The following is a 26,440-nucleotide window of genomic DNA, read 5'->3' as shown; positions in this document are numbered from 1 at the left end:
CAAGGAAAATTCTACAGGCTTTGGGATTCATGGCATCCTGCATCTTACTAATTCCATATGCAAGACTGCATACGAGGGAAATTCAGTGGTACCTAAAAAGTGTCTGGACACAACATTGCCACAGTCTGGAAACAATGATTATTCTAATACCCTGCCTGCAACAGGAGATGTAATGTGATCCTATCTCGCCTACATTCATTACTGACCGGTGCCACTATAACTAGTACGAAGTCTCTCTTTGGCTGGGCTAACCCTGTATCCCAGGATGCATCATGCCCAAACCCCCAGATCTCGTTTGCCACTCCTAGAGTAACGACGTGGTCTCGACTTGGCTGTGGCCAAGTACCCTCTTTTTTTTTTTTGAACTTGTAGCTTTAGAGTCTATTATACCAAAAAAGCTATTCTAATAGCTACGTTGTCTATTGTATTCATTGTTGTGACTGATTGCGTTTGTTGTTGGTAATCCTGTTTGGCGGGCTAGGCCCGTTTGAGTTAGAGGGCCTTTGCCCTATCTTGTGTTACTGTTCGGGCGTTTAAGTTAGAGCCCTTTCCTCCCTCCCTACCTTGTGTTGCTGCGTGTGCTCGTGTGATTGTGTAAATTCAAAATATTGTGGCTGCTTGTGGATTGTGTTCCTTATGTCGGGCAAGGAACCAAAAGAACATAAGCCATCTGGCTTTAAAAAATGTGCCAAATGTGCGTACAAGATGTCGCTGACTGATGGCCACACCATCTGTGTATATTGTCTCGGTGCCATACACTTGCAGGAATTCTGCAGTGTGTATCATGCTTTCTCTGCCAGGGTTTTACAGGAGAGAAAAAATAAACTTGTCCTCAAGGGTTTGATTAAACCCTCCTTTGAGGAAACTTTGGCGTCCACTCTCCCTCTGAGAAATCCAGGTCCAAGTCTAAAATGAAGTCTCCGGCTCCGACTAGTTCATTGGCGCCTCTGGAGAAAAGGTCTAAAACTACATCTCCTTCCTTGGCTCCACTGGTCTCGGAGCCGCAGGAAGCACGGTCCAAGGCTATGTCTCCTTGCTCTGCTCCACTGGTCTCTGAGCTGCAGGAAGTATTGTCTGTTGCGGGGTCGGCTTCTTCGACTCCACGGTTGTTGGCGCCGAAGGAGGTTGCGGTGGTTCTCGAGCCTGCTTTTACTCCGATCCTTTTGGAGCCGATTCAGAGCCGTTCCCCCAGTCTTGTCTCTGTTCCGACAGAGAAGGTTTCTCGACCCCCGTCTGTCTCCTCAGAGTCCTCCAGGCTCTCTGATTCGGATGTCGATAGGGTGGTCCAGAGGCTCCTCCAGTCGCCAGTGTTAACTAAATTACTTTCGGCTCCAGCCCAGTCGGCTCCGGAGCCAGCTACTATATCGGTTCCATTTCTTCCTTCTCCGACAACCTTGGTGTCGTCGGAGCCAGAGTCTGCCGAATCGAGTGAAGTCCCTGGGTCGGCTCCGAAACCTCCTGCGAGTCTTTCGGATCTGACATCGGCTCCAACTTTTTCCATTCCTTCTGCAGGTTTCGGTACTCTGGTGTCCTCCGAACCCGAGGGGGATACATCGGGGCTTCAGACTGCGGCTCCGAGTCTTCCCCTTGGTGCTTTGGCTAGAGGTACCCCAACTCCGGTCATGGTTTCTGAGGCGGGTTTTTCATTTGATTCTGGTGGACCTGCCTTCGAGGCTATGAGGAGCGCACTGGCCAAGTCCATAGAGACTTCGCCTGAATCAGCAACTCCTTCCCTAGACGCTGCGACTAGAACTTCTGGTGCCCCCCTATCTCTGGACAGCGGGGCTCCTAGGCCTGAGGATACCTCCATGTGTGGTCCCCTACTTTGAGGGCCCTTCATAGTCTGTGCCTGAAGAGCCTCCCAGGAAGAAGTGTAAGAGGAAGCGCGTAGACTCCCCAGATGAGTCTGTCACCTCTGACACCGACCTCGATGATGCAGAAGGGTCCGCGAAGTCGTCCTCTGTCTCATTCTCCGATATCGTGGACATCTCGAGACAGCGGGGCGACTGGCCATCCAAAACCCCTTCTGAGGAGGAGTCTGTCTTCCTCAAGGCCTTCGGAGCCCAGCCTTCCGCCTCCTGGGTGTCTCCAACCTTCGATGAATTATTGGATCTTATTTGTCAAAGGGTGTGGGAACACCTTGACTCTGTGGAGCCAGTTCCTAGCCGCCCCAATAAGTTCTTATCTGCGCCTCCTGGAAAATCATTTTTGACCAAGGGAGTACCTGTGGATGCTAAGGGTGGTGGCGTCTGCCACCCAGCAGGACGTGGCAGAGGCTTCTACTTCCATCCATCATCCTAATAAGGAGTCTAGGAGTATGGATAGGTATGGGAAGCGTACCCTGTCTTCAGCGACCTTTACATTGCAGTCGCTGACTTACTTGTCATTTTACACGGCTCCAAAGGGATCTCATAAAGGAGTTGGGAGATACCCTGTCGGGTAACTTGCCTGAGGCATTGGCCTAGTCTGTTAACGCCCAGCTGTCTACCCTTTCTTCCATCGTTAACTCATCCATGAGGCTCATATCTTATGCAGCCGAGGAGGCGGGTAGAGCAGCGAGTTCGGGCGTAGCCCTTAGGAGGCCAGCTTGGATGTGCTTGTGTCATTTTGCGGAGGCTTTCAAGTCTTCTTTCACGGACGCCCCATTCGACGGGTCCTCCCCTTTTGGACCCAAAGTGAAAGACACCCTCACTAGATGTGAGCAGGAGGATAAGACTTGTCTGCCATTGAGGCCCGTTTTTCGCTTCCCACTAGACCTTATCCCAAGTCTGAGGGGATGGAAAATGTGGTTCAGAAAGTCTCAGAAGTCTTCCCCTGCCCATCAAAGTGGCCCCCCGCCCCCAGAGGCAGAGGGGGGGGGATTTTAATGGAGGGCGTCGCCCTAAAGGCGGTGGAGGCCCCCGCAATGCAGGAGACCGCGAGTCCTTTCGTGGTGGTTCCTACCAGCGTCCCTGAGGGATTACCCGACTGTGCGTCTCCGGAGCCAGTCGGGGGTCGTTTTTCGGAGCATCTTCAGGCCTGGGAGTCCATCACTCAGGATCGATGGGTGCTTCGCATCATCACCGGAGGTTATACCATTCCGTTCTTTCGTCTCCCCCCGCCGTGAAGAAAAATCCCGGACGTTCCACCCTGTCAACGGGATCAGGCAGCAGTACAAGTTTTAAAGCTGCTAGAAAAAGGAGTCATCCAACCAGTCCTCGCAGACCAGATCGGATTAGGAACTTACTCAAGGTTTATTTTTGGTGCCAAAAAGAACAGGGGACTTGAGACCCATTCTGGATCTCAGCCGTCTAAACCGCTTTAAGAAGTCCAACTTCCGAATGGTCACTTTGCAATCCATTTTCCCATTGCTGGAAAAAGGAGTATGGATGTGCTCCCTCGATCTCAAGGATGCCTATTTATCACATCAAGATAAACAAGGCTTTCAGGAATAATTTACGCTTCCGGCTGGGAGCCAGTCATTTTCAATTCCGGGCCCTCTCCTTTGGTCTCACCACATCCCCAGGGTGTTCACCAAGTGTCTGGCAGTGGTGACAGCTCACCTGAGACATCTAGGATTCCAAGTGTTTCCTTATCTAGACTACTAGCTCCTCACCGCCCCCACCAGACATCTACCTGTTCAAGCCACGAGAACGACTGTCAAATTGGGCTATCTTCTAGGGATTTCATTCAACTGGGCAAAGTCTGTATTGCTGCCATCACAGCCTGTTGCCTTTATCGGCGCAGAGCTAGACTCTCTAGAGACGAGAGCTTTTCTACCGACAGAGAATAAAAGTGATGTAATGTGATCCTATCTTGCCTACATTCTGTACAGATGGGTTCGGAGCCGATCCTCGGCTCCGACTCGGCATGCTATACTATAGAACGAAGTCTCTTATTGGCTGAGCCACCTCATATCCCAGGATGCCCCACTACTGCTTCCCCAGATCTCATTTGCCGCTTCTACAGCATAGACGTGGTCTCGGACATGGCTGAGCTAAGTGCCTCTTAGTGATTATTTTTTTCTGTCAGAATTTTCACTAAACTTACCCAAAAGCTGTTTTAACAGCTACTTATTGTTGTGTGACTGATTTTTTTTCAAAAGTTTGTGGTGAAATTGTGTTTTATTCGATGGTAAAGGTTCCCGTTTAAGTTAGAGGGGCCTTTGCCTAGCCCACGCACCTTAGTTAGAGCTGTTTAACAGCTACTCTTCATGTGATTGTGCAGTTTAGAACTTTTTGTGGAAAATTGTATTTTTTTCTTGGTGGTAAGTGATCCCGTTTGACTTAGAGGGACCTTGCCCTAGTCTACGTGTTATTTTTCTCTGACGTTTTTTTTTTTTTTTTCTCTTTAAAGTTTAATTGAAGTAGGTAGCCATGTCTAAAGAACATAGGCCATCAGGATTCAAGAAATGTTCAAAATGCAGTTATAAAATGTCCATTACGGACGACCATTTGTTATGTGTATGCTGTTTGGGGCTGAAGCACCTACAAGAATCCTGTAGCGTTTTCCACGCTTTTTTCTCTCGTGTGCTCCAAGAGAGGAAAAATAAGTTGATTTTGAAAGGGCTTATTACCCCTTCCTTTGAGGAAGCCCTATCTTCTTCCCCGTCGAGAAAGAAAAAATCTTCGGCTCCGACCAGCCCGTCGGATCCGGCAGCAAAAAAGTCAAGGCAGGCTTCTCCATCGGTTCCACGGACTTCGGAGCCGAGGGTGGAACGGTCTGCCTCGATGTCTCCAGCCTCAACTCCTCTGGCTTCGGAGCCGAGAGCTCTTGCGTCGAGAGGCGAGTCACCTCCATCGGCTCCACTGCCTTCGGAGCCGATGAAGGTTGCCCGCTCAGACTCTTCCCCTTCGGTGCCGAAGTCCACAACGGCTCCGAGGGAAATTGCAGTAGTGGTGGAATCTCCCTCGGCGCCGATACTTCTCGAAACCATTCGGAGCCGGTCCCCCAGTCTTTCGGAGCCGGCGAAGTCGACTCGGACCCGGTCCGTCTTCTCTGTCCTCGAGGATGTCCGATTCGGATGTAGACAAGGTGCTTCAAAGGCTTTTTCAGTCTCCGGTCTTTCAAAAGTTGGTCTCTGCTCCAGCCCATTCGGCTCCGGAGCTGATTTTCCCACCCTGCCATCTCGATTCCTCCTCCAACAGCTTCGGCGCCGTTGGAGTCTGTGTTGGTGGAGCCGGTGGAAGTTGTCGGGTCGGCTCCGACCCTAACTCCAACCCCGCCCTTCGGGTCGGTGTTCGGTACGCGGACCTCCTCTGTCGGCCCCGGGGGGGAACGCTTCGGGACAGATTCTTTCGGTTCCGAGCCTCCCTCTCAGTGCGTCGGCTGCGGGAGTTCCGACTGCTGTTGTGGCCTTGGGGGTTGAACCTTCCCAGGACTCTGGGGGTCCCGCCTTCAGGGCCATGAGGAGTGCGTTGGCCAAATCCTCTCTGGCCACTTCTACCATCTCACCACCACCTTCCCTTGGCACGGAGACTGGTTCCTTTGCAATCCCCCTGTCTCACGACAGCGGAGGCCTGGGGCCTGAGGTTACCCCCATCGGGGGTTCCCTTCTTCCTGGAGGTCCCTCCGAAACGTCTTCGGAGGAACCCCCGAGGAAGAAACAGTGCAAGAGGAAGCACATCGACTTCCCTGATGAGTCTCTCACCTCTGATACCGACCTCGATGATGCGGAAGGGTCCCCCAAGTCGTCCTCGGATGATGTATCCTTTGCGGACATCTTGGAAATCCTTAAGCAATGAGGCGACTGGCAGTCCAAACCCCCTTCTGCTGAGGAGTCTGTGTTCCTCAAGGCCTTCGGGGCTCAGCCCTCCGCCTCCTGGGTGTCTCCGCCCTTCGATGAGCTCCTGGATTTGATCGAAGGGCGTGGGAACATCCGGACTCTGTTGAACCGGTGCCAGCTCGCCCCAATAAATTCCTTTCGGCACCCCCGGATAAGGACTTCCTTACCAAAGGTGTGGCTGTAGATGCCTTGGTGGTGGCATCTGCTACCCAACAAGATGTGGCAGAGGCTTCAATGTCCGTCCATCCTCCTAATAAGGAGTCTAGGAGCATGGATTGGTACGGAAAGCGCACCCTTGCTTCAGCAACCTTTACATTAAGGTCTCTGAACTACCTGACGCATTTACGAGACTGCAGAGGGATCTGGTCAAGGAGCTTTCGGATACCCTCTCTGGTAACTTACCTGAGCAAGATATATATCCCCTCACGAGGGAGTAAATTATCTGACCTTTTAATTGATTTATGCATGTTTGCCCGCTCATTCACTTTAAAATTGCACTTTTCTAAGGTAAAGACACCAACTTCAGATAGTTCTGTTCCTCTCTATAGAAAGAAAAGTTCTTTTGTACCAGTTATGCCGCCTCATGTAGATTCTTTTATTAAACTATGTGAACTTGATTTATATCAATATTTTTATAACGGAAAGAAGAAATGTGCTTATTTTAACATGTCCAGTGACACTATAAGGTCACTAAATAATTTTAGTCTAGATTATTCCTTGACTTTCAGGCCAGTAGATAAAGGGGGAGGCCTAGCCATATTTGATACGACAGACTATAATGTTTTAATGAATGATATGCTCAATGCTGATGTTACTTATTTGTTAATCAAGTCAAACTAAATCAAATAATCAAAACTGTTAATGAAGATCTTTATGACATGCTTATGTGCTGCCAGATACCCAATAGCTTTATATGATTTTTTCTGTATAGATTTTCCAGTAGTCCCTATCATTAAAGGGCTACCAAAAATGCACAAAGAGATCAAACCACCACCAATGCGCCCAATAGTTTCTGGAGCTAGATGGGTCACTGAGAATGTATCAATATACTTGGAAAAAACTTTAAAGCCTTTAGTGAACGTCATTCCAACTATACTTAAGGATACATACCAGCTCATAGACCATTTACATACACTAGACATTACTTTTATACAAGATAAACACCTGCTTATTACGATGGACGTACAAAGTCTTTTCACTTCAATTCCCAATGAAGAGGGGATTGAAGCAATACGTGATTTGTTACAAAATACTCCCACAGTGAGTGGGAATACTACTATTTTAATTTGTCAACTATTGGAATTGGTCCTCAGCAACAATGTGTTTGCATTTGGGGGTGACCTATATTTACAAACCTGTGGTGTGGCTATGGGAACCCCCTGTGCAAACACATATGCCAATCTAGTTGTATATCACTGGGAATTGAACTATGTCTTCGAACATATCTTGTTTAAAAAAGTTTTAGTCTACAGGCGTTTTGTGGACGACATTTTAATCGTGTGGGATGGCACATTAGAAGAATTCCTTACTTTTAAAACATATTTAGAAACCACGACTACATTCCTTAGGTTTTCTGTTGAAACTTCCTTCTCATCAGTAAACTTTTTGGATGTTAGTTTAAATATCAGGAATGGGAAGCTAGTATCCACTTTATATAAGAAAAAATGTTGGAGGAATGCAATTTTGAAATATGATAGTATGCATCCGCGACATACCTTTAAAGAGATACTGAGTAGTCAATTTACTAGGCTAAAAAGAATATGCACTGACATGGATGATTTGAAAAGAGAAGCAGATAATATGGTGGATATGTTTTTAGAGAGAGGTTATGACCATGATCTAATAATGGACGTTAGGACAAGAATTTTATTTCAAGAAAATCCAGATTTTGACAACATGAGTAATAATTATTCTCTACCTGGTTATAGAAGAGATGTGTATAACTACAGGGAGAAAGTATCTTTTATTACGACCTATACAAATGATTTTCAATATATTAGGAAAATACTATCCAACAATTGGAAAGTGTTATTAACAGATGAATCTACGTTAAAATTAGTCGGTACTACTCCCCATATAGTCTATAGAAGTAATTCTAACTTGAAATCCTTATTGTGCGACAGGCCAGTTTTGACTAAAAATGTAGTACAAGACTTGATTCATACTCTTGGGACATATCCCTGTCGACACTGCAGTTATTGCAGTTACATTACTAAACAGCAAGATTTCACACATCCATTGTTTAATTATGTATTTAAACCAAGATTCAGGGCTACTTGTGACACCTCGGCCCTAATTTATTTGGCCACCTGTGAGTGCTGTTCTGCATACTATATAGGCTTGACTAAAAGAAAGTTGAGAAATAGAATATACAACCACCAGTATGATATTAAGAAGAAAAATGAATTAAATGCCCTGGCCAAACACATTATATCCAATCCAACACATACTTTTGTATTCAAAGTATTGCAAATTGTAGATGTTAATGTTAGAGGTGGTGACTATATAAATTTACTTGAATTGAATGAACTGAAATGGATACTTAGACTGAGGCCATCACCATCCAGGCCTGAACAACTATATTACAATAAGATCGTTTCTCAACAATCGGAGATGACTTTAATGTTTGATGCTTTAACACTTAGTCTAATATATAATTATGTATCTATTTCTTTTGGTTTTTAGTTTATTTTATTTTATTTATTTGTTGGTCCATTAGTAACATCTTTAAATATACTTTATATTGGCCAGAGGGCCATGATCAGTTCTTAAATATGTGTTTTGAGCTGTTTTTAGATTGTATATTCATTGTTTTGAAATTCTTATGGGTCATGAATTACAGGGTTTTCCACCTATATCTATTCTCCTTTTCATGTCTATACAGTGCAATATCCAACATATTCTTTCCATTCTCATTTTTAACTTAAATGTGGTTTTTAATGAACTGATAAATGTATTATATTTATTTATTTATTGTATTTATTTGTTTATTTATTCTTTTAATTAATTTATGCATGACGTTAGCTCATATATATACACATTGTTGCATATATTTAATTAAATTTATGCTTATGCAGTTCTAAGAGCAACTTTTAAATGATGAACATTGAATTTTATGAATTTTATGTATATTAAATATATTTTTATAAATTTATATAATATATATAACATACATCAATAAGTGATTTTCACACGATGTAAGTCGTCCTAAGAGAGACTTGAATGATGAAATGATAATATATTGCATTCTATATAACGCTATTTAGTGCTATGTAATGCCTCATAGTATTATGTTTAGAAAAAAATATGTATCCTTAAGAGTGAACCAGATAACTTTAAAGTGTTTGATTCTTTGCATGACCCACTATATACAGGGCATCTAGTGATTTAGTTCTAGCTGCTAGTTCTTTTGTGGCTTTTAAAGCCCCCTTTAAAAGATAATGATGGTTTTTTGATTGATTTATTAGCTTAATTAGTTAATTGATTTCAAGCATTGGGATGTGCCTCCCTATAAATATGCAGCCTGTTTTCATGTTATATTGTCTGAAGAAGCGTATCATAGTATACGCGAAAGCGCTCACCGTTTGTTCTTTTATCCTTCAATAAATTATTTCTTGTACGTGGAGAGTCAGAGGTTTTTGTTCTACACACAACTTACCTGAGCAGTTAGCCCAGACTGTTAACTCCCAGTTTGGCTACCCTGTCCTCCCTATCCAACTCGTCCATGAGGCTCATTTCGTATGCAGCCGAAGGAGCAAGCAGAGCGGCGGGCACAGGTGTTGCTCAACGGAGACAAGCCTGGCTACGCCTGTGTCACTTTGCGGAGGCCTTTAAGTCTTCCTTTGCCGACGCCCCCTTCGATGGGTCCTCCCTTTTTGGATCCAAGGTAAAGGACACTTTGACTCGCTGCGAGCAGGAGGGTAAGACTTTAACTGCCGTAGGGGCCCGGTTTTCCACTCCCTTCAGACCTTATCCCAAGGCTCGAAGAGGAGGGAAAATGTGGTTCCGTAAGTCTCAAAAGCCGTACTCATCGCAGCAGAGCGATTCCCCTTCTAGAGGCAGAGGAAGGGGAAATTTTTCAGGGAGACGCCGTCCCAGAGGCGGCGGAGGCCCCCGCAACACTGGAGGCCGCGAGTCCTTTCGTGGCTCCTCCTCTTTCCAGCATCCCTGAAGGAGTGCCAGACTGTGCAGCTCCGGAGCCAGTCGGGGGTCGTTTTTCGAGGCACCTAAACGCCTGGGAAGGTATCACTCAGGACCAATGGGTGCTCCGAATCATCGCCGGAGGTTACACCATTCCCTTCTCTCAACCCCCCCACCACCACCACCACCACCACCACCACCACCATCCCAAAGAATCCCGGACCCGCTACCCAGTCAACGGGATATGGCAGCCATCGAAATTTCAAAGCTGCTTCAAAAAGGAGTCATCCAACCTGTCCCTGCAGATCAGGGACTTGCTCGAGATTCTTTTTGGTACCAAAAAAGACCAGGGACTTGAGACCCATTTTGGATCTTAGCAAGCTAAACCGATCAGTGAAAAAGTCCAAATTCCGGATGGTCACCTTGCAAACCATTCTCCCGCTTCTGGAGAAGGGTGTTTGGATGTGCTCCATAGATCTCAAAGACGCCTATTATCACATTCTGGTAGATCAGGCTTCGAGGAGACACTTGCACTTCAGCCTAGGGGACAGTCATTTCCAGTTCCATGCACTGCCCTTTGGTCTCACCACAGCCCCCAGGGTGTTCACCAAATGTTTGGCAGTGGTGACTGCTCACCTGAGAAGTCTAGGATTCCAGGTGTTTCCATACCTAGACGACTGGCTCCTAACTGCCACCTCAAGGCATCTACTCTTAAAAACTCTAGCAGCCACTATCTCCCTAGGCAGCTCCTTAGGAATCACCTTCAATTGGTCAAAATCCGTATTGCTGCCATCACAGCGTATTCTGTTTATTGGTGCAGAAATATACTCAAGGCAGATGCGAGTCTATCTTCCTGCGGAAAGGATAGCAACATTGCAGTCTCAGGTTCGGGCGTTACTCCTCAGACGTCGCGCTCCAGCGAGAATGGTCCTGCAACTGTTGGGTTCCATGTCAGCCACCATTCTTCTCGTCCCCTTGGCAAGGTTACATATGAGGATACTCCAGTGGCTCCTCTTAGTCCAGTGGTCTTATCAAGACCTCCCCCTCAGTCACCACATATTGGTCACAGAGACGTGCAAACAGGATCTTTGTTGGTGGCTTCTTTCCTCCAACCTGGATCAGGGGCGACCCTTCGTTCCCCCATCCCCCTTGGCCACGTTGACTACGGACGCCTCCCAGACAGGTGGGGGGGCATTATCTGGACAGGTCGGTCCAAGGCACGTGGCACTCGGAGAATCTTCTCCACATCAATATCCTGGAAATGAGGGCGGTGCTTCTAACGTTGTAAGCACTGCACGATCACCTCCCACAGGGGACGATTGCCATTCAGTCCGACAACATGTCGGTAGTCTGGTACTTGAACAAGCAAGGAAGGGACCAGGTCTTACCCCCTTTGCAGAGAGGCCATGAAGGTATGGGATTGGGCGGTTGCTACCAAACGCTTTCTAGTGGCAACACACATTCCGGGGACATCCAATGTGATAGCCGACAGACTGAGCAGGACTATTCTCTCCCCGCATGAATGGTCCTTGAATCACAAAGTGGTAACACAGATTTTCACGAGATGGGGAGTTCCATGTTGCGATCTTTTCGCAACTCCCCTCAACACAAAATGCCAGCAGTTCTTCTCTCTCATTCCAGTTCCGGGGGAGACCCCCAAGGATGCTCTAGTCCAGGCTTGGCCCCCCGGTCTGCTATACGCCTTTCCACCGGTTCCCCTTCTCCCCAAGGTGATTCAGAAGGCGATTCGCTTGGGAAGCAAAATGATTCTAATTGCCCCATACTGGCCTCGTCAAGTGTGGTTCCCCTTTTTTTGCAAGTATGCATTGGACGGTCCCTGGTTCCTGGACCAACTTCCGGACCTCCTGACGCATCAGTCAGGACAGCTCCATCAGTCCCTCCATTCATTGAAGCTAGCGGCTTGGCTACTCCTCTTCCGACCGTAGTTAGGAGCCATTCTTTCGACCCTGAGGTCATGCATATTTTGTCCTCTGCCCACAAGACTTCTACTAAAAAGATATATAGCAGTAAATGGAAGAGGTTTGCTATTTGGGCCCAACTCTGAGGATTAGACCCTATGACAGCTTCTGTGTCAGAGGTTCTGAAGTTTTTAACTTCCCTGTTCAACCAGGGTTGTTCGGTGTCTACCATCAAAGTTCAATTGGCGGCTATTTCCAATTTTCATGAGAACGTAGAACCACCTTTAATGAGCAATAAGTTGTGCAAAGCTTTTATTAAAGGAGCTTGGCTTCTTAGGCCCCCTATATCGCATCCTGCACCACCGTGGGACCTTAACGTAGTGTTAGGCGCATTAACCGCACCCCCCTTTGAGCTGGCAGCAACCTGTGACATGTGTCAATCCACCATACCTGATATTTCACAAGGATAGAGTTTCTCTTAGACCAAACCCATCCTTTATACCAAAGGTTTGTTCTATTTTTGTTTGCAACAATCACTGGAATTACCGTTTTTTTTCCCCTAAGTATACAAACAGAGCTGAGTATACATTTCACACCTTAGATGTGCACAGACAATTACGTTTCTATTTGGATAGGACACACCAAGCACGAAAATCGGATCAACTGTTTGTGTCTTTTTCGGACAATAAATTGGGCAAAGTCATCACGAAAGTCACTATTGCCAAGTGGATCAGAGACTGTATCAGTCATGTTTATCGCATTTCAAATAAAGAGCTTACAATTCCTGTGAAAGCTCATTCTACCAGGGCTATGGCCACTTCGGCAGCCTTTCATTCCAAGCTCTCTATTAATGACATCTGTGCAGCTGCTACGTGGTCTTCTCTACACACCTTTATTTCTCACTACAAATTGGATGTGGCATCTAGGGGTCAAGCTTCCTTCGGTTCCATGGTTCTCCGGACCGTTTTCCAGTGAGCCACCCAGGAATTAGGTGCTAGGGACGCTGTCCCATCTGTACAGAATGTAGGCGAGATAGGATCACATTACATCTTTTAGTTATGTACTTACCATAACTTTAGATGTATGGGATCCATCTCGCCTACATTCCTAATAACCCACCCTCCTTCCCCCTGCCTTGGAGGCCAGAAGAGACCGGACAGTCCGAATACAACTGTTTTCCTCTCTTGAAACACCTGGCAATCTTATAACAACAGTCTGTGTGTGTGCATGGGTGCGGACAAACAAGATCTGGGGAAGCAGTAGTGAGGCATCCTGGGATATGAGGTGGCTCAGCCAATAAGAGACTTTGTTCTATAGTATAGCGTGCCGAGTCGGAGCCGAGGATCGACTCCGAACCCATCTGTACAGAATGTAGGCGAGATGGATCCTATGCATCTAAAGTTATGGTAAGTACATAACTAAAAGTTACAGGCCCAAGTCCTGGCTTTACTACCCCGTGGAAAAGCCCAAGCCAGGACGGTTCTTCAGTTGTTGGGATCAATGGCGGCTACCATTCTCTTCGTTCTGCTAGCCAGGTTACACATGTGATTACTTCAGTGGTCATATCAGGAACTCCCATTGTCCCATCCGATTTTCATCACTGAGAGATGCCGGCAGGATCTGCATTGGTGGCTTCTCTCGTCCAATCTGGATCAAGGGAGACCCTTGAGCCCCCTGTCCCCTACTGCCACGGTGACCACGGACGCCTCCCATATAGGGGGGGGCATTATCTGGGCGAGACGATCCAAGGTACGTGGCAAGACCACAAGGTTCACTTGCATATCAATGTTGTAGAGATGAGAGCGGTGCTTCTAACGTTGCAGGCACTTCACAGCTCTCTTCCCAGGGGAACCATTGCGATTCTTTCCGCCAGTGTCGTCTAGTATCTGAACAAGCAGGGAGGAACCAAGTCCTACCCCTTTGCAGGGAGGCCATGAGTGTGTGGAATTGGGCGATCGCTTCCCAGCGCTTTCTAGTGGCAACGCACATTCTGGTGAAGTCCAATGTGATAGCAGACAGGCTGAGCAGAGCTATTCTGATGCCTCACGAGTGGTCCCTGAACGACAGAGTGGCTGCGCAGATCTTCTGCAAGTTGGGCCTTCCCTGCTGCGACCTCTTTGCCAGCCCCCTGAATGCAAAGTGCAGCAATTTTTTCACTCTGATCCCCCCACAGGGGGAGTCACCCAGGGATGCTCTAGTCCACAATTGGCCTTCTGGTCTGCTCTACCCCTTCCCGCCGGTCCCTCTTCTACCCAGAGTGATTCAGAAGGCTACTTGCTTGGGAAGCAAAATTATTTTGATCGCACCACACTGGTAGTTCCCCTTCTTTCGAAAGTATGCGGTGGATGGTCCTTGGATTCTGGACCCAGCTCCATACCTATTGACTCATCAGTCAGGACAGCTCCATTCATCCCTACGAACACTCAAGCTGGCTCCTCCACTTCCGACCTTAGTCTTGCATCATATCTTTACCCCGGAAGTAGTACATATTCTGTCTTCCTCCCACAAGTCTTCTACTAGGAAAATATACTCTAGTAAATGGAAGAGATTTGCTATTTGGGCTCAGCAACGTGATCTTGATCCCCTTACAGCCCCGGTGTCAGCAGTGTTAGTTTTCTTAGCTACACTCTTTAGACAAGGCTCGGCTGCCTCCACTATTAAGGTTCATTTGGCAGAAATCTCCAATTCTCATGTTGCATATGAGCCTTCTCTCATGGGTCATAAGCTGTGTAAAGCCTTTCTGAAAGGAGCCTGGTTGCTTCGCCCTCCAGTTTCGCAACCCGTCTTGCCATGGGATTTAGATGTGGTGCTCAGAGCTTTGACGTCTTCTCCCTTTGAGCCGGCAGCCTCCCTGCAAATTGAAATTTCTGTCATGGAAGACTGCCTTCTTGGTAGCCATAACTTCAGCCAGAAGAGTATCGGAGCTTCAAGCCCTTTCTGTTAAACCTCCTTATTTTTCATAAGGACAGAGTATCTGAGACTTAATCCTTCTTTTTTCTCCCCAAGGTCTCTTCTGCCCTTTGTCTCCTCTGTCTCCACCAGTCTATTGAGCATCCGGTCTTTTTCCCCAAGGTTTTCCAACAAAGCGGAATACAAATTTCACCAGTTGGATGTGCATAGACAACTGAGGTTTTATTTAAATAGGACACAATAGGAGAGGAAATCAGATCAGTTGTTTGTGTCCTTTTCGGACAATAGAATTGGCAGATCTGTAACTAAGGGCACCATAGCTAAGTGGATTAGAGACTGCATCTCATTCATTTATGCGTTAGCGGGTAAGTATCTTCCCTTTCCAGTTAAGGCGCTTTCTACCAGGGCTATGTCAACTTCAGTGGCCTTTAACGCTAGACTATCCATAGATGAGATATGTGCAGCGGCTACTTGGACTTCTCCACATACCTTTATTTCTCATTACAAACTGGACGTGGCCTCTAGAGGTTGGGCTTTCTTTGGTTCCACAGTGCTCAGGAGTGTTTTCCAGTGAACCTCCTGGGATTTAGGTGCTAGGGACGCTGACCCGTCAGTAATGAAATGTAGGCAAGATAGGATCACATTACATCTTTTAGTTATGTACTTACCATAACGATAGATGTATGTGATCCATCTTGCCTACATTCTTACGTACCTGCCCTCCTTCCCCCTACCTCTTGGACTTGGAGGAAACTTGTATTCTGATTCCTCTGAGGATATTATTTTTTCTCTCCTCTTGCATATGTATCCTTGTGGTATGGTGTATGTGGGAAAATCATATTGGAGCAAACAAGATCTGGGGGTTTGGGCGTGATGCATCCTGGGATACAGGGTTAGCCCAGCCAATGAGAGACTTCATACTAGTTATAGTGGCAGAGTCGGAGCCGACTCTCTGCTCCGAACCCGTCAGTAGTGAATGTAGGTGAGATGGATCACACACATCTATCGTTATGGTAAGTACATAACTAAAAGTTTCGATGGTGGGCAAAGGCTTGTCACCAAAACAAGGGGCAGCCATTCTCACTAACCCCAGCCAGGCAGAGCCCAACGACGGATGCATCAGATTATGCTTGGAGGGCACACATGGCAGGAAGAGGCATTCAGGGCACCTGGTCCACAAACCAAAAGCATCTACATATCAATCAAAAAGAGATGGTAGCTGTTCAAAATGCCCTGCCGGCCTTCAAGGACCTACTTCATCGGGGACAACTACTGATGAAGATAGACAACACCATTGTCATGTGGTACATAAACAAGCAGGGAGGGACTCATTCTTACCCCCTATGCAGACTAGCCATGGCTTTATGGGACACAGCATTGACTCACCAAGTTCATCTGCAGGCACAATTCCTGCCAGGAAAGGAAAATACTGTGGCAGACTAAGCAGAAACCTCATGGATCCCCACGAGTGGCAGCTGGATCCAAAAGTCTTCAGCATGATGACAATGGAATGGGGACACCCGGACATAGATCTGTTTGCCTCCCCTCAAAACAATCAACTAAAAAGATTCTGCACAAGGACTTATCACAGGCAAGCTTTGAAAGTGGACACCTTATCTTTCAACTGGACAAACCTGTCAGTATATGCCCTTCCTCCACTGCCTCTCCTCCCCAAGGTACTCCTAAAGGTCAGGCAGGAGAAACCAGTGATTCTGATTGCTCCAGACTGGCCATGCCATTACTGGTATCCAATCTTACGGAACTTGTCCCAATGCCCAGCCTGGACCTTACCTCAAATAACTCGTCTACTGCCCCAACAAAACAAATTCTGCACAGCCAACTCAGGACCCTAAACCTGGCAGCATGGTGGATAATGTAGCCATACAAAACCGCACCTCGCAATAAAGCTGTGATGGATGTCATTTTACAAGCCAGAAGGCCTAGTGCTCGAAAATCCTTTGCTGGGAAATGGAAGAGATTTTGCACTTGGAACCAAGCTCAAGGAACTGATACAGCTGTCTCAAATATTCTTCAGATTTTGCAATATTTAACTGAGATGCTGGACAGAGGCCTATCTTTTTCATCAATTAAAATCCATGCCTCTGTCATTTCAGCTCATTACAACACAGAGGCAGCACTCTTTTCTCATCTTTTATTAAGGCAGTACCTCAGAGGAGCCAAAAACTTAAGGCATCCAAGGAGAACGCCAGCACCTGCATGGGACCTCAGTTATTTCTTGGAAAAACTCACATTACCTCCTTTTGAGCCAGCTGCTACTGCGGACATAAAGTTCTTATCTTGGAAAACAGCTCTGCTCCTAGCAATAAGTGCAAGACGAGTTTCAAAGCTACAGGCTCTCATTGCTGTGGAACCCTTTATCATTTTCTATCCAGACAGCGTCTATCTGAGAACAAACCCTACATTTATGCCTAAGGTGGTATCCAGTGTAGCCCTTAACCAAACAATACATTTGCCAACTTTTTAGCCAAATCTACAGAACAAGAGGGAGAAAATTCTGCATTCTTTGGATGTACACAGACAACATAGGTTCTACTTGGACAAAACTAAAGTTTTCAGAAAGACAGAGCAATCACTAGTGGCATATGCCACAGCATCACAAGGAAAGGCTATCTCCAAGCAGACTATTTCAAAGTGGATAGATCACTGCATTCGTTTCTGCTACTCACAACATGGCAAGTCAGTGGCTAAGGGCATTAGGCCACATTCAACCAAAGCTGCAGCCACTTCTGCAGCCTTTCACAGGGGAGTACCAACCAAAGATATTTTGGAGGCTGCTACTTGGAGTTCAGTGCATACCTCTACAAAACATTACAATGTGCCTCTTTACTCTAAATCCAGGGCAGGCTTTGCCACTGCAGTTCTGCACGGCCTCATAGCCGCTCCTAATGCTGTTTAGCTCCAGCCCCCCCCAACCATAGCTTTGGGACTCAACCCAAATGTAATGACTGCAACAGTGAAACACGAAGAACATAGTACAGTTGTGTACACTTACCATAAATGTAGATGTTCGAGTGTACTGTTGCAATCCAAGTTACCCACCTGCCATCCCTCTTGCTGGAACTTATCTTTACTTCTCTAATCTATACAACCTAAACGGTGTATTTGCTTATAGAGGAAGGTAAAACTTATTTTGGTGCATGTATGTTTAAGCCTACCCTTTTGGGGGCACCTGACATCTGGGGCAAGAAAAACTAAATAAAATGGCGTCTGCTGCATCTTTTATATCCCTGACGACCTGATGTCAGGGAAGAGGTGATGGCAACCGATGCAAGACCCAAGACTTTGGAATTCAGGCCGACTGAGGGCAACCTGCCAGCAGGATAACCCAAATGTAATGACTGCAACAGTGAATACACTCATCTACATTTATGGTAAGTGTACACAGCTGTATTTCCTGATTCACACAAGTTCCTTTTTAAAAATCCTATTGTGGATTCAGAGACCCAAGGGCATTTAAGGCCTCTACTGCTAAAAATCCTACCCCTTCTGATAGAGACTCCAGGGCGCTGGATACATGGGTTAAGAAGGTTTACACTTCTGCAACCTTGGCCATTAGGGCTTTAAACTGCCAGTTTCATATTTTAAAGTATCAACATGTTATTGGAGTGCTTAAACAGAAAATGATTTTGATTCCTGGCTGTGCTGAAAATAAAGAATTACAGGATTTAATGCATTCTGCTGAACAGGTTGGAAAACATATTTGCAATGTGGATTTGATTCATTAGAGGCCTCTTGCAGGGCTGCTGGTACTTGGTCTGTGCTCAGAAGGCATGCTTGGCTTAAGGAGTAATCTTTGCTTGATCATGTGAAAGCTAAACTGCTGGATGCCCCCTTGAATCAGGACCGCCTGTTTGACAACAAGGCCGAGGAAGTTCTTAAAAAGACGGAAGATGAAGCTAAATCTATGCAAACTGTTAGATTTCTTACAAGTTCAGCCGCCTAGATTTAGTAGGCACTGGCCCTCTAAGAATTGGTCCTTTCCAGCCCCTTCCAGGTCTACTCAAGCCAAACCCAGACACAGCAGAAACCTAGGTTTCAGTTCCTGGGGACACACAAGACTAAGCAGTAGGGGGTTTCTGTACCCAAATCTGGGAGTAGTAAGACTCCCCCTGTGGAAAACTATCTCAATGACTTGTTTTTAAAACTTTTAAGCACTTCCCAACTGAATGCTCCTTTAGGCGGAAAGACTGATCTGCAGACTAAAAACTGGGAACTCGTTACCCAGGACAAATGGGTTTTATATGTAGTGGCCCAAGGGTACAGATTTCACTTCCACACGTTACCACCACCAAGCAGATGGCCAGATTTACCCTCAAATCAGTGGGCAGAGGCCCAAAATCAAGTACTCTCTCTCAAGCATGGGGGCTATTCAATTGGTACCAGAAGAGGAAAAGGGACAAGGCTTTTATTCGAGACTTTTCCTGGTACCCAGAAAAGGTAATACATGGAGTCCTAGCCTGGACCTTTCTACTCTAAACACCTTTCTGGTGATTCCAAAATTCAAAATGCTGACTCTTCACCAGCTACTTCCTATGCTAGGCAAAGATACATGGTTGGCAACACTAGACTTAAAAGAAGCATACCTGCATATCCCTATCAGGTAGTCTTAGGTTCATAGGTTCATACTAGGCTATCTGCCCTAGGGCATTTATAAGCCTAGCCAGAGTGTGTTTGGCTTTCACCACCCATTTTAAATGAATTTTGCTGTGCCCTTTTTCGAGGTTAGTATACTGTGCCTCTGTCTAACAGTGACAGAAGAGATACCCGGGGTAAACCTACAGTCTCCCATCCACTCATCAAGATTCCTCTTGAAGAGCGTCAATGAGGGACTCTGCCTAACCTGGACTGGGATTTTATTCCAGAGTGAAGGGAGCTTTTGGGGTATGAATCTGTCCCTCCAGCATGTCCTATTTATTTCAGTGCTGAGGTTCAAGTCTCTTGAGCGCGTAGCTCGATGGGATTTGGATTTTTTGAGGTGCAGCATGTCCATTAATTCCGGGTTGGACATGGCTTTATACGTCAGGCACAGATCGCCTCTGAGCAGGCGGTATGCCACTGAGTAGAGCTGGAGTTTCTTTAACCGGGCAGCATATGGCATCTGTTTGATCCCTTTGATCCTCTTGGTGAGGTACTTTTGGGGTCTTTCCAGTTGCTGCAGGTGTCTGGTAAGGTACATCCCAAAAGGGGCATTGTACTCAATTATGGGCCTGATGAGGGATGAGTAAAGAGGTACAGTGACCTCCCCTGATCTAGATGTGAATCACTTCATGATTAGGTGGGCTATATAAAATGTTTTTCTAACCACTTGCAGAAGATACCTATGCTTCAAAGCAGGCACCATGCACTGTCAGTTCTCTACACTGCCCTTTGGCTTATCTACTGCGCCCAGGGTATTCACAAAGTGCCTAGTTCCAGTCATTGCATTCTGCAGGCAAAGAGATATTCAAATATACCCATACCTGGACAATTGTCTAATTCAGGCAGAAAGCCAGGACATACTTTTGAATCATCTGGCCTTTGTTCAAACAGTACTGACTTGTCTGGGGTACATCATAAACAAAAAGAAATCACACCTGGTACCCTGTCAACAAATTATATTCCCGGGAGCAAGCTTGAATACAACTTTCTAGACTGCTTTCCTCATGCTAGAGAAACGGATTAATTTGACAGCTTACTTCAAACAAGTGGCCACAAAAACCCAGATGTTCATCGTGTTACACTGCTGCAGTCATTACACTTGGGTTATCCTGCCGTCAGGTGGTTCCCCAGTCAGCCTGAGTTCCAAAGTCTTGGTCCAGTGTCTGTTGCTGTCGCCTCCTCCCTGACGTCGGTGCGACAGGGGTATATAAGATGCAGCTAACGCCATTTTCTAAAGTCTTTCTTGCCGCACGGTGCCCGAAGCATAAGCAGTTCGGAGGTGCCGGTCGGCTGTCTCCTGAGATTTTCATTCCAAATCCAGAACCGAAGTCTTCTACAAAGCTAAGTACCCCGTTGGAGAAACTTTTTCTTGCTTCAGACCGATGTCAGTAAGTTAATAACTGTATTTCTTGTGGGAAGCAAATAACTCATAAGGATTTCCATTCCTATTGTATCCCATGCCTAGGCCCTGACCACGACGTTACTGGTTGTCGGTTTTGTGCTAGGTTTAACAAGCGCACTATTAAACGTCTGTTTGATTTTGCCTGACTTTATTTTGGTAGAAAATTCAATTATACCATGCCGTCGGAACTTCCGAAGACCAGAATACACAAAAAGTGCAAAGACAAGGATAGGCATCCGAAGCCCAAAACTGACGACAAAACCTCTTCTAGGCCAGTCTCCAGTTTTCAGCGAGGCGCCTCCGCAGCCCCTGACTTCTGCTTCTGTAGAACCACAAGCCGCCTCTGACGTCCACGTGGATATGGCTGGGCCTTCGGACGCACAAGTTCTTCAGCCTACCGAGACTAACCTTTCAGAGGGATCCGGAGTAGCTGAGCAACCCACCGCTACAGAGGGTGTCTTCAGACCTACTCAGTTAAGCATTAAACCTTCTGTTAAGTCTAAGCCTCCTTTAAAGTCAAAGAAACAAGTACATCATTCTCCAGGACAGGCCTCCATGCCTATGAAACAAATGCTCAAAATGGCAGAAGACCTAATCACTCTGATCAGGGGGTCCCATCCCCCTCCTGATAAAAGGCCCAGACAGGATGCAGACTATGACTCCTCAGACCATGTGTCCGTTTCTTCAGATTCATCCTCAGACCTAGGATATTCTTTACCCCCTTATGAGGACTCTGATGCTGTGGAATCCATTCCATCAGCCTGCCCGCCCGAGGACTACTCCTTTGGGGAAACCTTACATACCATGAGGGAGCATTTCCATTGGGAAGGCCAGGATTACTCTGAATCCAAGAAAAGGCTCAAACGTCCTTTTATTACCTCAACACAGACCCCTTGCTATTCCGCCAGTGTTAGACATTGTGGATGATGTGTATACTGAATCCAGCCTAAATCCTGACTCCTTACCTCCAGCCCCAGTTAAATCTGACAGATAATACAGAGTCCCTGACTCTCTCAAATTTCTGTATAAAAGCCCTGTTGCTGACCCTGAAACTATTTATTTCTCAGTGACCCAAAGGGATTAAGGCCTCATCAGCAAAAAATCCGGTCCCCTCCGACAGATTCCAGAGCATTAGACAGATGGGGAAAGAAAGTATATACGTCTGCAACCTTAGCAATGAGAGCCTTAAATTGCCAGTTTCACATGCTAAAATATCAGCAATTTTTGATGTCTCAGTTAAAACAAAAAATGCTTCCAGATTCAGATCCTCCTAATTTTAAAGAAATGCAGGGTTTATTGCATGCTGCTGAACAAGTGGGAAAGCATACTTTGCAATGTGGTTTTGATTCTTTAGATGCCTCCTGTAGAGCAGCAGTTACAGGCTCTGTCATTATAAGGCATGCTTGGTTAAAAGAACATACGTTACCAGATCATGTAAAAGTAAAATTATTGGATGCACCTTTATAGCAGGATGTGTTGGAGTGAAGGCAGAAGAGGTATTAAAGAAAATGGAGGATAAGGCAAAATCTGTACAAACGGTAAAGGATTTCTTACAGGTTCAGCCACCAAGATTTAGAAGAAATTGGCCAACAAAGAATTGGTCCTTTCCGGCTACAGACACACCTCAAAGGGGCAGATACAGACATCCCAGAGGTAGAGGTCAACCACAAGGTCCTTACAGGCCTCGACAATGGGGTGCACCAGGCCAGAAAGAAGGGGAAGACCGGCCCCAACCATATAAAAAGCAGCTTCAATGACTTTCCATTACAGCTGCCAAACAACTGTCTCTTGGCAGCTCCCTTGGGAGGAAAACTAGCACTTTTCTATCACAATTGGCATTGGATCACCAAAGACAAATTGGGTTCTCAACATTGTATCTCAAGGTTACAGGTTCCACTTTCACACTCTGCAGAGGCTCAAAAACAAATTACAGCACTCATGGAAATGAGAGCTATTCAAGAGGTACCACCACAAGAGCAAGGACAAGGATTTTATTCAAGACTCTTTCTGGTTCCCAGAAAGGACAAAGCCTGGAGGCCCATTCTGGATCTTTCTTCTCTAAACACTTACCTGGATGCTCCGAAATTCAAAATGTTGACACTACAGCAGCTTCTTCCCATGCTGGGCAAGAAAGCTTGGCTCGTGACTTTGGACCTCAAGGAGGCATACCTGCATGTCCCTATCAGACAAAACTGCAGAAGATACCTCAGATTCATAGCAGGCTCAATGCACTATAAGTTCTCTGCACTGCCCTTTGGCTTATCTACTGTGCCCAAGGTCTTCACAAATTGCCTGGTACCAGTAATTGCATTTTGCAGACAGAAAGGAATTCAAATTTATCCATACCTAGACGACTGCCTGATTCAAGCAGAGAGCAAGGACATTCTTCTAGTGCATCTGGCATTTGTAAAGCAGTTAAGTTGCCTGGGGTACACAGTAAACGAAAATAAATCAAAACTAGTGTCCTCACAAGAGATAATATTCCTGGGTGCCAGCTTGAACACAACGGCCCAGATAGCTTGTCTCACGCCAGACAAGCAAAGGGCAACTGACTCAATACTTTGAATGGATGGCAACAAAAACCCAAATCCCTGCAAGAAAAATTGTGCAGGCCTTGGGTTACATGGCATCTTGCATACTACTAATTCCATATGCCAGACTGCATATGAAGAAACTACAATGGTACCTAAAGAGTGTATGGTCTCAGCACTGTCAAAGTTTGGAAACAGTTATGCCACTAATTCCTTGCCTTCAACAGGAGTTTCGATGGTGGGCTCAAGCTTGTCGCCTCAAGGGACAGCCTTTTACTCAACCCACAGCCAGGCAAACACTGGCAACAGATGCATCGGATTACGCCTGGGGAGCACACATGGCAGGAAAATGTATTCAGGGCAAGTGGCCCGCAGAACAAAGGCATCTTCACATCAATCAGAAAGAGATGCTAGCTGTACAGAATGCCCTTATAGCTTTCAAGGACCTGCTGCATCCAGGACAACTATTACTAAAAACGGACAACACCACAGTTATGTGGTACATAAACAAGCAAGGGGGCAGTCACTCCTACCCTCTCTGCAGACAAGCTATGACCTTGTGGGGAACAGCTCTAAACTATCGAGTTCATCTGCAAGCACAATTCCTGCCAGGAGAGAAAAACACACTGGCAGACGACTTAAGCAGAAACATCATGGATCCCCACGAATGGGAATTGAATCCACAAGTATTCAGAATGATAACACAAATGGTGGAGCCTGGACATAGATCTGTTTGCATCCCCAATGAACTGCCAGCTACAGAAATTCTGCTCAAGGAGTTACCATCCACAAGCATGGAAAGTGGATGCCCTCTCATTCAGATGGAAAAACCTACAAGTATACGCTTTCCCTCCACTACCTCTCCTTCCAAAGGTTCTCATAAAAGCCAGGCAAGAAGAGCCAAAGATGATCCTGATTGCACCAGACTGGCCACCCCAGCACTGGTACCCAGTCTAAAAGAATTTAGCACAAGAACCACCCTGGATATTGCCTCAAATCCCACATCTGCTGACTCAACACAACAACCAAATACTTCACAGTCGGCTAAAGACCTTAAACCTAGCTGCATGGAAAATTCCTTAGTCAAGCAAGCAATGCCTCTCTCCAAAACTGTTATGGATGTCATTCTGGAGGCCAGAAGGCCTAGTACCAGGAAAGCCTATTCGGATAAATGGAAGAGAATTCTGTGCCTGGAACCAGGCTCACAACCTTGACCCTCTTGTCCCAAACATTACTCAGATTCTACAATATTTAACTGAGATGCTGGACAAAGGCCTTTTTTTTTTTCATCCGTCAATATCCACTCCTCTGCCATATCTGCTCATTACAACACGGATCCTCCAATTTTCTCTAATCCCTAAAACAGTACCTCAGAGGGGCTAAAAACATAAGACCGCCCTGTAGAGCACCTACTCCAACTTGGGACCTCAACTTTCTTTTGGAAAAATTAGGCCAGCTAACACAGCGGAATTAAAATATTTCTTGGAAAACTGCTCTGCTCCTGGCAATAACATCAGCTCGAAGAGTTTCAGAATTACAGGCACTAATGGCAGTGGAAACTTTGCTCATTTTCCACCAGGACAGGGTGTCCTTAAGAACTAACCCTACGTTTATGCCAAAGGTGGTTTCAAGTGTGGCGCTAAACCAAACTATTCACTTGCCAACTTTTTATCCAAAACCACAGAATAAAGGGGAGAGATTACTGCATTCTTTGGACATTCACAGACAGTTACGCTTCTACTTGGACAAAACCAAAGCTTTCAGAAAATCTGAGCAATTACTAGTAGCATATGCTGCAGGAGCACAGGGAAAAGCCATTTCAAAACAGACCATTTCAAAATGGATAGGACATTGCATACGTTTCTGCTACAAACACCATGGGAAACCTATACCTAGCAACATTAGATCTCACTCCACCAGGGCAACAGCCACTTCAACTGCCTACCTCAGAGGAGTGCCTAACAAGGACATTTTGGAAGCAGCAACATGGAGTTCTGTGCATACCTTCACCAAGCATTACCATCTGCCTTTATACTCTAAATCCAGAGCTGGCTTCGCCACTGCTGTGCTGCAGGGCCTTATAGCCACACCTAATGCTTTATAGAACCAGCCACCCTACCTCAGCTTTGGGATTCTACCCAAGTGTAATGACTGCAGCAGTGTACCACGATGAACATAGTGCAGTTTTGGAACTACCATAAATGTAGATGTTAGAGTGTATACACTGCTGCAGTCCAGGTTACCCTTCCTCCTTCCCCTCTTACATGCTGGTATGTACCTATATCTTCTACCCTTTACTGCCTGTGGGGAGTATTTGCTGGTAACTAAAACTTGTTTGCTTTTCCTATCTATGTTTTACTAGCAATTTGATTTTCCTATTCATTTGAGGGCACCTGACATCTCGGGCAAGAAAAACTGAAGAAAATGGCGTCTGCTGCATCTTATATACCCCTGCCGCACTGACGTCAGGGAAGAGGCGACAGGAACCAACGCCGGACCAAGAATTTGGAACTCAGGCCGACTGGGGAACCGCCTGACGGCAGGATAACCCAAGTGTAATGACTGCAGCAGTGTATACACTCGAACATCTACATTTATGGTAAGTACAAAACTGTATTTTTTGCACCAGTGGCAGAGGGCAAGGCCATTTCAAAACAAAATTTCCAAGTGGATAGCATACAGTATCTATTTCTGCTACAAACACCATGGTAAACCAACCCCTCAGGGGGTCAAGCACAATTCCACAAGGGCAACTTCTACCTCTACAGCATTCCTCAGGGTAGTCCCTACTAGGGATATTCTGGAAGCTGCTACCTGGAGTTCCTTGCACACCTTCATCAAGCATTACCATCTGCCTCTCTTTTCCAAATCCAGGGCAGGTTTTCAGCAGTCCTGCAGGTCGTATAACTCTTCTTGACTGCCTCCACCCTTTCTTCAGCTTTGGGAATCAACCCAAGTGTGATGACTGCAACAGTAAAACACGAACATAATAGAGTTGTGTACACTTACCATAAATGTAGATGTTCGAGTGTATTCACTGTTGCAGTCCTGATTTCCCTCCCTCCAGCCCCCTTCTTTCATTCTCTCCCTCCTCTCTGTGTCTATTACTCACCCC

The 26,440-nt window shown here is 46.1% G+C and overlaps 1 protein-coding gene across 2 annotated transcripts in view; it reads left to right on the top strand.

Moving 5' to 3' along the window:
• The window catches only part of LOC122817656 (scaffold attachment factor B2-like), a 1,188,489-nt gene that overhangs the window by 909,761 nt on the left and 252,288 nt on the right, over positions 1 to 26,440 (top strand). The gene's annotated exons all lie outside the window — the stretch shown is intronic.

The sequence above is a fragment of the Protopterus annectens genome, chromosome 13.part0, assembly GCF_019279795.1.
Source record: "Protopterus annectens isolate FY-2018-M chromosome 13.part0, PAN1.0, whole genome shotgun sequence".
Taxonomy (NCBI): Eukaryota; Metazoa; Chordata; order Ceratodontiformes; family Protopteridae; genus Protopterus; species Protopterus annectens.
Note: the sequence above shows the minus strand (reverse complement) of the source record. Positions and strands in the feature narration are given on the sequence as shown.